We start from the raw sequence: 12,256 nt of genomic DNA, 5'->3' as shown, positions 1-12,256 counted from the left end.
TCAAATACTCAAAGATTTGCCAAACACATAAGGCAGGTGTAGCGGGGAAATCCCCTGCACATTTATTTAGTCATATTCTGTAACATAGAAAACAAGGTGCTTCTGATTCAGGTCACTGTTGCTGTATTCTTTGTGGCTGTGGATTCAGGTGTCTGTGTTACACCCTTGGTAATCAATAAAGCATAAAGGTGAATCAATCACAGCTCCAAGCAGTAGTTTTAAACTGCAAAATATTTATTAGCAGTGTTTGCGCACTACATGTTTCGGGCAGAGCCCTTTTTCACTTGAAAAAGGGCTCTGCCCGAAACATGTAGTGCGCAAACACTGCTAATAAATATTTTGCAGTTTAAAACTACTGCTTGGAGCTGTGATTGATTCACCTTTATGCTTTATATTCTGTAACATTTCGGGGACGTGCCCCTTCTTCAGACATCTGACATGCCTTATGTGTTTGGCAAATGTTTGAGTATTCACATTGTTGGGAGAGGTGCCGACCCCTCCAGCCAGCACAAGGAATTCGCACATAGGAGTTTAAAAGTAATCAAAAATCACACTTATTATTGCAAGAGAATTCGCCAATGAGTAATGTCAGTGATCTTGAAGTTAGCTTGCCTACAGAGACAGTTGCGTTCGTTTCGGGGGGCGGGCCCTGGTGCGTGATGCGCAGCCGGGCCCCGCCCCCCCTCCGTGTGGCCGCATTTGGCTATTCGGGCTTTTACTACTGGGAGGCTATAGGGTCAGACTGGACCGGTGGGACACCGGGAAAAACCCCGGTTGGCCCTGCCAGCCCAGACTCACTGCTCACACCTTCCTGAAACTATGCGGCCCCTGACATACCTCCTGCCCCCATCACTAGAAGAATAGCAGGTACGCGGTGGGGGGTTGTGTCTGGCACAGGGGTTGGGGGCCCAGGGCAGATGTGTGTTGGCCCCTGATGCGACAGCCCCAGTGGACTCGGACCAGTCCGACACGTGTCCGATATTGGTTGAATTACATGTGTGGCCCCATGCAAGAACAGAGGGCTCATGTACGTCTCCAAGTTGTGGTCCCTGCAATTTCCCCCAGTCAGTTGTGCGTAACACAACTTTAATGTAAGGACTTGAGTCAAAATGTGCTCCTTGCACTTCTGTATAGTTGTGCTCAGCTCCACTTTCTTTCTGTGCAGAATTGAACATTGACACAGGAAAAACCCTGGTGTGGCAGCAACTTCTGGACCCGGCAGCAGCTTCAGGGTTCAGCTGCACCAAAATTACACTAGTACACTGAGCACCAGACTTATATTTGCTACAATTTATGTCAAGTGCATCACCTCTTGCGTCTGCAATGACGCTGGAATTCTGGGAAGTGTACTGCATTGTTGTGGGTGGGTGGGGGAATGACAACTGCACTCAAAATTGCACTTTGCTCATTGCACTTTCGGACGTACATGTGCCCTTGGGTCTTGAAGTCTGCCCGTTCCACACACCAATTTAATTGAACTGAGCCTTGACATATTAAAAGACTGTGTTAGTCAGTCAGCTTGCACTGTGTTGCTAGTTACTTTTCTCCGTTACTTATTGGTTACTTAGATGTCCATTGCATCTCAATTATTTATATGTAATGTTTATTACAGTTGGATTGTATTGCCGTGTTATTCTTTTTTATTTTACATTGGGTTCCTCTGAGGTGTATCCCCTTAGGTGAAGGAACTGCGGCTGCAAAAGTCATAGGTTTCCCAGGCTTTTCCACTAGTACCATGGAGGGTTACACTGCGTTTAGCCTTGAAAAAAACACCCATCAATTCTAATGTATATGTAAAAAAGTTGCGCTGTTTGAAAAATGTCACGAGAAAAAAGTCCATTGACTTAAATTTTTTACTATTTCCGGAGAAGTGAAACAGGTCAGATTCGCCCGCCACTTATTATAGCCTCTTGATATTGGTGAATTAGATCTCCCAGCATAAACCTTGATTGTAAGTTCTGCAGGGCAGGGACCTCATATTTTTTCACATGTGAAATTTTGTAATTGTATAAATGCATGTATGTATTTTTGCATTATCCACATGTGTCTGTACCATGAAATAAAGCATGCATATTTATTTAAAGAAATATGTACAGATATATATATATATTATATTTCCTTTATACACATGATGCAGGGTTGAGCTGGCATCACATGCCTCCTCCCACACACACTTTGCTCTTAGGAGATATTGAGTCTCCGTATGACTTTTTTTGCTGGTTCCACTCTGTGTGTGCACAGAAAATTATCTCATGGCAAGATAGGAGTGACCCACCACATACTATAATGTGCATCAAGCAGGTGGTTCCAAGTTTTCTCCTGCAACCATGTAGTGAGAATGTGCTTCAGGGAGTCATTGGTTACTCCATAAAATGAGTGTTATTTAAAGGTTAGTTAAGGACTAATGAAAGGGTTCTTGGAGTGAGTAGTGTATCTACAGAGGTGGCAAAATAATTCATTGCAACCACTAAAACCATGTTAGCCACGATCACTCTCCCACAAGGAATCCTGGTGCTGGTCTGTGGTGGGAAGTGCTGCCAGCTAATTAAAGTCACAATTAGGGAGTTATTTATTAAAGTCAAAATGTTAAGAACTCAAAATATTTTTTTTACTATAAAATCCAAATTTTTAGTGCTGCAAAAAGTCTGAGATCCAATAATCCGGCATCTCAGACCTGCCAAGGTTGTATATAAGTCAATAAGAGAGGTCGCTATCCTATTTGGAAATTTACGTGGTCTGCTCTGCCCAAAAATCTGACTATTTCAGACTTTTTGAACAAAAACCCAAAATGATTTTGGAAAAAACTCTGAAAAAATCGTATGATTCGAGTTTTCGCTCTATTTTATTCAGTTTGTCCCAGATTCGATTAAAGCAAGCTTTTTAAATAATAAATAAGGTCCAATCGTGTTTTCTAGTTTGGTCTGACTTTTTTGTCTAAATACTCAGATTTTGATAATTATGGTCCATAATGTGGTTATACAAATATGAAGAGGAAAGAAAGATCTATAAATTTATAGGAAGTCTTGGACAAAGGATGATGCAGAGGCAAATAAAAGGTCCCTTGGTCAGGCCAGTGCTACTCAGTGCATTGACATTTGTGGACTTTTTACTGCATCCACTGGTACTCGAGGTTAGGTCCTATTTGTGAGAAACTACAGATTTTCTAAATGTCATAACATGGATTTGAGTAACTTGCCCTTTATCTTGGTCACCATGGACATCCACAGCCTGTATATCTGCATACCATATGAGGTATCAAAGCCATCAGATATTTCATGAGTAGTGATGCACTATATAATGGACCTCTGGTTGAATTTGCATTAACATTATTGTATAAAAATTACTTCAAATATAAGAACGAATTCTTCCTCCAAATCCTAGGGACCACCATGAGCTCTATTTTTAGCCCCTTCATATGTATATTTTGGGCCATAGTTTTTTTTGTAAATATGGTGGTTACTATAGACGCTATATAGATGATGTTTTTTTTTTTGTGGTTTGGGCCTTTGGAAGAGTTAAGCATTGTGGATTATGGATGAACGGGGTACCCTCAGCTCCAGTATATGGTTTGCATGATGGTAGATCCATTCAGCTGTTGGATGTAACGGTCTATAAGGATTTGGTGGGACAAAGATGCATCAGAAGCCCACTGATAAAAACACTTTACTGCATTACACTAGCAGCCATCCAACATCTTTTGGACTCGCTTCCTAGATCTCAGATGCAACGGGTAGTAATTACTAGTGATACGTAATAAAATAACTTTACAATTTCTTGTGAGAAGCTACCTTGAGAACGTAGTAAGCCAGGCCAAGCAATAAGACATGTAAAGAAAATGTATTTTATTATACAGGTATGGGATCCATTATCAGGAAACCCATTCTCCGGAAAGCTCCAGATTATGGAAAGACTGTCTCCTATAGACTCCACTTTATCCATATTTTTAAGAATGATTTCCTTCTGTAGTAATAAAACAGTGCCTTGTGCTTCATCCCAACTAAGATATAATTAATCCTTATTGGAAGCAGCTTATTAGGTTTATTTAATGCTTTTCAAGCTGATTTAAGGTCATAACAGAAAGCCCCACGTCCCGAGCATTCTGGATAACAGGTCCCATACCTGTACCACCATATATGATGCACATACCCAGCTGATCAAAAGTTCTATTTTGCAGCATTGACCCTTAGTAAAAACAGAAGCGGAATTAACTGCAATTAACATGGGTAGGATCCGTTTTGGACATAGAAGGAATAAAAATCTTAAGGAACTATCTCCTACGGTTCCGGTAGGTGATTTAAAAAATGCACAGCAAGTAATACAGATAATGGAATCATTTAAATGTGTATATTGCGTAATGTGCAATACTCTCATTACAGGAAATTGATTTTTTTTCATCCACATACGAGGGAGGCTTACTACATAAGACATAGGCTTACTTGTACATCAAGCAATGCAGTTTATATAATTTTAAGGCTATAGTAAATTGAGTGGCCTCATTACTCTAACTTGTAGCTTTACCCCAATAATGATCTATGATCTAGTAGTGCTTGAGAGGGAAATAATAGTCTACCCACAGTTTCTCTTCCTCTGAAGACACCTCTTATGTAGAACCCAGGTGAGATCTATCTAACTCCCTATTACCTGTGTCTGGTTTCCTGATTAGGCAACAATGCCCTTGGGATCTAATCCCTTCTATCACTCCTTGGTGGAGCCAAAAGCTGCTCAATATGGGTAGCCCTAATCTGGCCTTCACTCCTAAAGAGACTATCACAGGAATCTAGCCACCCCTTAATAGCCTACTAAGGGTGGTTCCAAGGATGACTCCAATTCACTTATGAAAATCACTGCCTGAAAAAAAACCCCCTTAAACCACATGGCACAGTCATTATATATCAGGGCCAGAACTAGAGGTAGGCAGAGTAGGCACGTGCCTAGGGTGCAAAGCTGGGCACCTCCTCTTTTGCCTACCCCAAATCCGGTTCCCTTCTCTGCCCAACTCTCTGTACTTTTTATAGATTTTTTTCGCTTCCACGCATGTGCACAAACTCCAATTCGCGCATGTGCACACTAAGCCGGCGCCGCGACTGCCCAGCTTGCCTAGGGCGCCTGGCCAGCATGGCCCAGCTCTGTTATATATCATTACACAGTGCCACCTAGCTTCATACTGTGACCTAGAAAATAGGGAATTACTCCCTTCCTTAGAGTAAGGGTCCCCTTTGTGCCCAAACCTTAAAGGGATACTGCCATGGGAAAATGTTTTTTTTTTCAAAACACATCAGTTAATAGTGCTGCTCCAGCAGAATTCTGCACTGAAAATCTGTTTCTCAAAAGAGCAAACATTTTTTTTTTATATTTAATTTTGAAATCTGACATGGAGCTAGACATAATGTCAGTTTCCCAGCTGCCCCCAATCATGTGACTTGTGCTCTGATAAACTTCAGTCACTCTTTACTGCTGTTCTGCAAGTTGGAGTGATATCACCCCCTGACCTTTCCCCCCCCCCCAGCAGCCTAACAACAGAACAATGGGAAGGTAACCAGATAACAGCTCCCTAACACCTGCATTGGTGAGAGCACCAGGCTGTGAGTTTTTTCCCAGGCCCATTATGGGTCTGGGGGGAGCAAACTGCTTTTCACCCACAAATGCCTCCAAAAGTGTTAATGTGGTCCTAATAATACACAACCTTCAACCAAGGAAGCTCATAATACAGGGAAGTTGATCATGATCGTGTTTTTAAAGGTTGTGTTTTCTAAAACAGAGTACTTTTTTCTTTGCCATAAAAGATAAAAAGTTCAACAAGTTTCAGATGGTGATGATGTTTTTATATTTTGATGGGTTTGATGGGGAAGAGAGCAGATCCACTTCTCTCAGCCTGTGGAGCCAACGCTCTGTTTCCATTGGGCCACGGCAGTTCCATCGCATTCAGGCACTCGGAACAGAGGTTGGCCCAAAAATGCCTGCTTTTGCATTGTCTGAGTCAACCTCTGTTCTACTCCGAGTGCCTGCACTAAAACAGAAACTCTACTTTTCGGTGCAGATCAACAGAGCTGGGGAAGAGAGCAGATTCACTTCTCTCAGCCTGTGGAGCCAACGCTCTGTGTGCCTTCAACTAAAGAGCGACAGACATTCTTTTAGATAGCAAATATCTATGAGGCTCTATATTAAATGCTTTGGAAAAATCCAAGTAGACCCAGTTTACTGCAACCCCACTGTCCAATTCTTTACCTTTTTTACTAAGCCATACCCCAGCCATTCTTCAGAACATAACATTTATTAATATTTTCCATAATAATTACATAATGGAATTACATTGGCTTTCCTCCAATCCATGGGAACCATGAGAATGAGAAAAAGTGGCCCAGCTAAAAATAACTAACCTCTATAACGTACTACAGGGTGTATTCCATCTGGCCATGGTGTCTTATTCAAATGTTAACATTAACCTTGTGTAAGTATGAAATTATCCATCAACCAGTCTTAATGCAGCAGAGCCATCTGTGCTCCTATCTGTGCTCCTACCAGTATTCTGATTCCTCTATTTCATATATTAAAAAAAAAAAGAACAGATTAAGTACATTTTCTTCTTCAATGTCCTTTATAGCCAAATTATTTATAGCTTTTAAAGGAGCCACACTTGCAACCTGCACCTTTTTACAACTGGTAGATATAGTTACAAATGTAAGAGAATTTTGGACTGCTTGTGAAACAATCATTTCCTCATTTTTTTTGTTTTTTTGTGGATTTTTTTTATTTCAGCTTGTTCTAGCAATTTTTAATTATTTAAAAGAAGTCTCCGCACCTCTCATTTTTTATTTTTTAAATGTTGTATTCTTCCTATCAACTTCCTTACTTATGAGTTAAGCCACTAAGGGGTGGTGCTTAATGTTTTTACATTTCTTTCCTAAAGGAAAACTATACCATGGAATGAATAAACAAGTAAGTGCCCTTACCATGCCTTATACATGTCAGTTAATATTGACTTTTTCCACCCCGTACCCCATGGTCTGCGTGATGCCTCAGAGATCACCTGCCCATGAATAATGCTGCTCTAACTTTAACAGGAAGAAATGTGGGAGTAAATGACAGGTCTTTGTCCATTCATTGGTTGATGTAGCCTAGCATGTGTGTGTTACCTTGGTTTGTTTGTTAGAACAGTGAATTGTACAAGCCAGGCCACGTGGTGATCATATAAAGCATGATTTCTGGTTGGATCCCCAACTATCTGTGATATGATATTATTATGTAACACATTTAGAAACGTGTTTCCATTAACTGTGCAATGTGGTATTCTTGCTCAAAAGAAAACATAGCTAAACTCCATTGGCTACTCCAATGGACATGTGGGGTCCTTAGAACACTCCTACTCATTAACTTGTCTGTCACATTAATTTGGCTTCAGCCCTCTGGTTCAACCTACTGTGTGGCTTTTGATCGGTGTGCAAGGGAAGGTCAACCCCCATCACCTTTACATTTTTATTACTATTCAGTTTGCCTAAACCTCAGTTGTCTCTATAGACTAACTGACCTCAAAATCCTTATCATCTTAAATACCACTCATAATAATCCATTGGCTTATTACAACGAGGTCAAGATCAAGAGAACAGAACCATAAATAGTATTCCTTGTAGCAGCTCAACTGTATAGGTCCAATCTTAACCTGACTAGAGATATTCCCTAAAATGATGGCTGCCTTGGTGTTCATAAAAGCTACTGCTAATTCAGCTATATGAATTCAGAATAAATTTATAATATAATAGGGTATAGAGGGATATTGCGACAGATACTAAAGGCAGTTTACCATACAGTGTTTTATAGATTTGGTATGACTGCTGCCAGTGATGCGGTAAAACCCTACGTTTCAAATTGATTATCTATTGGCCTACACTAATGTCATATGCCATTAGATCTCCAGTTTCTTCATAATACCAATTATGTCCTCACTATGATTGCATGTGCCAAGTAACAACTTTTATCTTTTTTTAAAATAATTATTTTTTGTTTTCTTTCAGACCCTGGCAGTCATCAGAGTGCAAGCATACAGGACAAAGACTGAAAATCTGATTACATCCCTTTACTTGGATTTGATGTGTTATAGAGGACCATATTGTTTACGTTTTGTGATGCTAATCATAGCAGACGTTTAGCCATGTCAGCTATTTTAGATGTGCTGCTCAGCTGGACAACGTAAAGATCAAATTGAAGTCAGTTCTAGACATAATAATAATAATCTTACTGTTTAATGGACCCACTTTTGTCAGTAATTAATCCCATCTACACGCATATACAAGGAGCAGGGTCAGATATGCAGCCGACACATTTCTGATATCTCATTGGGGGCCTTTGCAAAGATGCATTACCCTCCCATGAAATGAAAGGTTCAGTTTTTTTGGATTTTTCAATTAAATTAGGAAAACAAATACACATATTTTACATGAATTTTATCTCTTCTATTTTGATTATAACTACTTATTCTTCCTTCTGGGTCTTCTGACATGTAACACATGTAACTGTCTCTGTCTTTTATTTATTGTCATGATAGTTTCAATCAGCTTTATATAAATAAAGATTTATGGGTATACAAATAAATGATGGTGCTGTTACATACATACAATGTGTTTTTATTCTTTCAGTAGGACAGAGGATTTTATATTCAAGTTTTACCATTACATCAAGTAAAAATGTTGACATTTGAGTTTTCAAAGTGCATAAACAACTCAGTTTAGATTAGTTGAAAATGTGTTATGCTGAATGAAAATGAAGAGTACTAAGTGATTTTACTGTGTATCATTTTTTGAGGTTTTAAATTAGAAAAAAAACCTTCATTTGAATATATAGATACACCAACTAGTTAGATAGATAGATAGATGATAGATAGATAGAAAGATAGATAGCAGCTGCCATATTAGCTTGGTGTGATATCACTTCCTGCCTGAGCCTCTCTCTGATCACTTATAGCTCAGGGCTCAGATTACAGCAGAGAAGGGAGGGGAGAGAGGAACAAACTGAGCATGCTCACGCCCGGGGCAATGAGGTTTAAGATGAAAACAGGAAGTCTGATACAGAAGCCCATGAGTACACAATAGAAGGAAAGAAATGTGGTGTTTCTTTTGACAGAGGACTCAGAGCAACATTACTTTGAGGGTTTACTGGTGTATTTATATAGACCTTTCTGATAAAGCTTACTTAGTTTTAACCTTTCCTTTTCCTTTGAGCTGTTGATAGATAGATAGATAGATAATAGATAGATAGATAGATAGATGATAGATAGATAATAAATAGATTATAGATTTTCATCCCAGTTTGCCCCAATTTGAAGATTTCAAGCTCAGGATAAAACAGACACACAGAACTGCACTGCTGGGTGTATGGGTTCTACCCCCGAGATGTGGAAGTGAAGTGGATAAAGAATGGGAGAGATGAGATTTACTCCGAGGAATCAGCAGAGATCCTGCCAAACCCTGATGGCACCTATCAGATCAGAGTCAGTGTGGAGGTAACACCAGAGGAGGGCGCCACTTACTCCTGCCATGTGGATCACAACAGTTTGGAGAATATCTTGGTTGTCACCTTGGTGAGTGTCTTTAGGCCTATTGGCATAATATGAATCCAGGAAGTGTTGGTTGTTGGTAGGACTTGAAGTAATTTCCAGAGCTAAAGTGTGGCATATAACTGGTTATAAAAGGGGATATACAAGATGCCTAGTAGGCATGGCCAATAAATATAACTTAGAGATTGAGTTTAAACGTAACACTTCCTGGGAGAGAAAATCAATACAGGACTGTCCTGAAGACAGAGGACATCTATGTTAGTGACGCTGGGAGTATTTACACTTATGTTTAGCTATCTATTCCCTTGTCTATATCATTTAACTTAATAGTCGCCATCCAAGTTGTAACTTTGTGGGTGCTGCCATTGACTATCCTTGTCACATCATCTCAACTGCCTATCTCTAGTTTAGTCTCTTTGCTATTGTGTTGGCTCTTAAAGGTCCTTTATTAAGTAGCTATATATATATAGATGTTTAATAAAGATAAATAGACACACCAGTACATTAAAGCCCTACTGATCACATAATAGAGGTTCCGTGAGACATCCTAGGTTGTTAGAAAAGTAGATCAGATGGAGCTTACTCGAACATTCATACTTAAAGGAAAACTATACCCCTCAAACAATGTAGGTCTCTATAAAAAGATATTGCATAAAACAGCTCATATGTAAAATCCTGCTTCATGTAAATAAACCATTTTCATAATAATATACTTTTCTAGTAGTATGTGCCATTGGGTAATCATAAATAGAAAATTGCCATTTTAAAAAATAAGGGCCACCCCCTGGGATCGTAGGATTCACTGTACTCACAAACATACCAACAAACCATACATGTTAGGTCACATGAGCCAATTAACAGACAGAGTTCTGTCTTTTGCTTCCTCACTTCTTCCTGTTACAGTTAGAGCTGCAGTATTTCTGGTCAGGTGATCTCTTCCTGTTACAGTTAGAGCTGCAGTATTTCTGGTCAGGTGATCTCTGAGGCAGCACAGTGACCATCATGAAATGGTGTCTCCAGGCAAGAGATGTAAAAGACCCATAATTACTTAAATATATAACAGTTTGGTAAGATTCTTTAATATGCTACTTAATTTGATATAAGATATCTGTTGCTTAAGTGTTTATTTTGGGGGTATAGTTTTCCTTTAAGGAATTGAAATGCATTTGGAATAATTAACAAACAGGAAGTAGCGTGTAGGAGATACAGATGCTGAATATACTGTAAATAATGGAGAAGAATATTAAGGTAATCGTTCTGTACATTTCGCTTAGATGTGCATGACTCTGCATAAGTATGTAAACAGCAAAATTAGATAAGGGCATCCCATAACTCCTGTTTCTTATCAAGCATGTGTCACAGAAAATAGTGCTAAACTTGTTCCAATTCCCAGCATTCTGCAGCCTGTAGTGTCATCATTCTGTGCCATCTCCCACCCATTGTGTCAATCATTCTGTATGCACCTCCTTCCATTATGCCTATAATCTCATGTCCTTTGCTGCTTCTTGTACCTATACGTCTATATCGCCCCATTCCTTCTCGTTTTCAGCATTTTGACTCCCTTCCTTCTGCCACTCTTTGTGGTTACTTTCCCACAATGACTACCCATCAGTTAGTTTTCCTTCCTCTATTAAGTTTGTATGTGAAGTAATTTGCATAACCTCAAATCACAAAGAGAGAAATGATTATTATTATAATTATTATTATTGTATTATTATGACACCTCAACTTTATATCCCCTGATTTTAAAGGAACAGTTTACCTTTAAATTAACTTTAAGTATGTTATAGAATGGGCAATTCTAAGCAAATTTTTAGCTATTTGCCTTTTTCTTCTTCTACAGACTCTTTCTAGCTTTTTAATGAGGGTCACTGATCCCATCTAAAAAGAAAGAACAAATGCTTTATAAGGCTACACAATTATTGTTATTGCTACTTTATACTACTCATCTGTCTATTTAGGCCTCTCCTATTTACTTTCTCTTATTCAAGAGAATGGTTGCTAGGGTAATTTGAACCCTAGCAACCAGATTGCTGAAATTGCAAAATTGAGAGCTGCTAAATAAAGATAAAATAACTTACAAACCAAATTAAAACCAATTGCAAACTGTCAGAATAATACTCCCTACCTCATACTAAAAGTTAGCTCAAAGCTCTCTGTTTGTTTAGGATAGCAGCTGCCATATTAGCTTGGTGTGAGTCTCTCCCTGCTCACTTATAGCTCAGGGCTCAGATTACAGCAGAGAAGGGAGGGGAGAGAGAAGCAAACTGAGCATGCTCACGCCCGGGGCAAAGAGGTTTAAGATGAAAACAGGAAGTCTGATACAGAAGCCCATGAGTACACAATAGAAGGAAAGAAATTCTGTGTTTCTTTTGACAGAGGACTCAGAGCAACATTACTTTGAGGGTTTACTGGTGTATTTATATAGACCTTTCTGATAAAGCTTACTTACTTTTAACCTTTCCTTTTCCTTTAAGCTGTTGGTAATTCCAGCGTTTCCGGGGCAGGCTGAATCAATAGGCACAGTGGACCTGTGCCTAAAGAATCACACAATGCCATTTTGACCCCAAGCTTCTGTAATGACACAATCCTTGGCTTGAAAATTATTAGTGCAACTTCATTTAAATTTTTAATACAAAACAGGCAATTGTGCCCATGTTGGGCATTAAGCACAATTGTGCCAATTACACTGGAATTATGGGAAAGAAC

This window comes from Xenopus laevis, chromosome 8L (assembly GCF_017654675.1).
Source record: "Xenopus laevis strain J_2021 chromosome 8L, Xenopus_laevis_v10.1, whole genome shotgun sequence".
Lineage (NCBI taxonomy): Eukaryota > Metazoa > Chordata > Amphibia > Anura > Pipidae > Xenopus > Xenopus laevis.
Note: the sequence above shows the minus strand (reverse complement) of the source record.